The sequence below is a fragment of the Pteronotus mesoamericanus genome, unplaced genomic scaffold, assembly GCF_021234165.1.
Source record: "Pteronotus mesoamericanus isolate MK-2021 breed Mesoamerican mustached bat unplaced genomic scaffold, CSHL_Meso_final contig_40, whole genome shotgun sequence".
Classification (NCBI taxonomy): domain Eukaryota; kingdom Metazoa; phylum Chordata; class Mammalia; order Chiroptera; family Mormoopidae; genus Pteronotus; species Pteronotus mesoamericanus.
The window spans coordinates 2,209,291-2,211,996 of NW_026555150.1; the positions used below are offsets into that span (position 1 = coordinate 2,209,291).

The following is a 2,706-nucleotide window of genomic DNA, read 5'->3' on the forward strand; positions in this document are numbered from 1 at the left end:
CACAGGCCGGCGCTCAATCCGCTGAGCCACACCAGCCAGGGAATATGGTCTTTATTTACAACTTTATTGGCCAAAAAGAAGAGGGATAAGTTTGTAAAACATTCTATCATGGGGCATTGCGTCTGATGCTGTCAGATTAAGGAAGTTTCCTTTAAAATGGCTAATTATCCAAAGACAAACAACAATGACTCTGCCTATGCAGTTTCCTTTATGAAGTACAGTTCTCATAATTTAGGCAGTCTTTTAAACATATAAATACAAAATAAATGAAATCATCCATTAAAAACTGTATTAAATAAAGGGTATTTTTAACTTAAATTTATGTTGTCCTTGTAGTAACATGTGCCCAATAAAAATCAAAAGCTGGAAAAGCAGTAACACTTCCTACTTGAGTAGACAGTTACAACAATCATTTTTACAACAATCAGTCCTTTTCTGTAATGACCATATTTTCAATATATCATGAACTACTCTGAACTTACCATGAGATGTAGCCAAAGTCAGAAGACAACACATAGGGAAAATATTCCTTTTTTTGGAGGAGAATAAGCCTCCAAAATCAGCAAGAGAAATACACATCCTGTTGAAGAAGTCTAGGTGGAAAAAATTTAATGTCAATTTCAATTCATGCTGAGGTGGTTTAATTTTTTCATTGACTTCTTTGGTGTCATTCTTCTAAGTCAAGTATGTTTAATTCTTCTAGTTCATCCAAATCTTCTCCAGTAAAAATATTTTCATCAACAGGAACAGAATCAATGACCCCATTTTCCTATTCCTCCACTTCGTTGTCCTCTTCTAAATCACTTCTTTCACCATTTTCAGTCCTACCTCTGGAAACTTCACTTGATTTGTTTTCATCTTTTTCTGAAGTGTATGTACTGAATCTTTCAATACTGGCTACAGTAATACCTGTCTCATCTACATCTCTTGGGGTATACAGGCTTAAATCTATGTCATTTATGCTCACTGAATCATCAACCTCATTAACACCTGTTCCCTGGGTATAGTGGGTATCATCTGCTCCCTCATCATCATGAATAACCAGCTCAGGACGAAATTCAAACACTTCGTGACCACTGATCACTAATACTTTACCTGCTTTAAAGTCTGTTTTCCTTCTTTTGATATCTTACTCAAATTTATCAATCTTTTCTTGTTTTTTCTGTTTCTTTCATGCAAGAAAAATTCTAGAGTAAATTGGTAACATTTGGACCTAGGACAGAACACTCTCAACACTCTCTTTCAATTAGATCTTCTAATTAAATTTCAACTTCTTTCTCTTCTCTTGTTTAATGTTTTTGTAATACAAATCCAGGAGGAAGTGCATGATGATACATATGAATATCACCCCCGCTGGGGCATACTCCAAACGAGCCATATTTGTTGTTTTCAACAGCTTCAAAGAAATGCTTGCATACTATTCGAGTTTTTTTTTCTTGTCCACCTCGCCATGCTTCTTGTTCACTATTTCTTCCAGTTTTTTTTCTCATCCCAATTATCCATAGTATGTTTTCAAGTTGTTCATCTCCTGCATCAGTGTAAATACTTTGCTTTTCACACTTCCTTTCCAAAGTGAGGTCATGAGAGAACTTACACTTATCTCCTTTAGTACACTGTCTTTGTTTGAAGAATGCATACCACCACAAATTTGGGATCTGTACCTTTACTTATTTTTTTGAGCAGCCACTACAGGATTGAATAGCTCATTTAGCTATTGCAATTCTTTCTTCTTGTCATCTTTCTTCAATTTCTTTTCAGCTTCACTTTGTGCTACCTGACATGGATTTTTTTGACCAAATTTAACCTGATGAGTGACAGCCTTGATAAACTTCTGTTGCTTTGCTCCTTTCTTATTCTTTAGACCACAGTTTTGTTTTCAATAATCTCCTTTTTTTCTGCTCTGCCTTTTTGCTGTCCTTGGCCTCAGTCTACTTCTTGGGGGTCATTGTGAAGACAGGTGGCACTGGACAGACTTAAGTGCAGCTGGACACCATCAGGGTATGTGGCCCTGCAGCCAAAGAAGGAGGAAAATGTGGGCTGTTGTCACTGCCGTACCACATGGAAAACTAGTCCTTTAATTCCTTTTTGAATTTAAAATTATTTCAAAGTTAAAACTTTTTAAAAATCAATGCACAGTGAGCAAACACATCAACAAACATGAAGAAACTGATAGGAGTTGGGAAACAGGAAACAAGGAGACTCCTGGCCTAGAGGGTGACAAAATTTACAAATCAACCACTCTGAGACTGTTTTTAATCTCTGTATATGACTCAGAGAATGAATGGCCAAATAGGATTTTTTTCCAATTCTGACTTCAAGAAGTAAGCAAGTATAGTAGGGGATTCCGATCATCACAGAGATAATGATAGAGACTGTTACATAAATTTCTGCTTTTTAGATGACAGGACTTGTTTTTGAGGCCCATGATGGAAACAGAACAGTTTGTCCCCATGAATGCACTAGTTTCCCTTCTGCCATGCCCAGACCCAAGTATGAAATAACAGTACTTTCCTGTACAATGATGCCAAATCCTTTCACAATAGCTGGGATGTATGAGGAGATACTTTTATGTAACTATCTACCCCTAGGTAGAATTAACCTGAAAGGATTTCCCAAAATCCTTTCTCCATCACAGATAATCCCACCAAGCCCACCTAAAACCTCCCTCAGAAATAAGTAGAATATCTCCTCCCATAAAAAAAGTAG

General features: G+C 36.7%; 1 pseudogene; it reads right to left on the reverse strand.

Moving 5' to 3' along the window:
• Window positions 1-667: 667 nt before the first annotated feature.
• LOC129073282 (zinc finger CCCH domain-containing protein 15-like) lies at window positions 668-1,946 on the reverse strand (annotated as a pseudogene).
• Window positions 1,947-2,706: the final 760 nt, after the last annotated feature.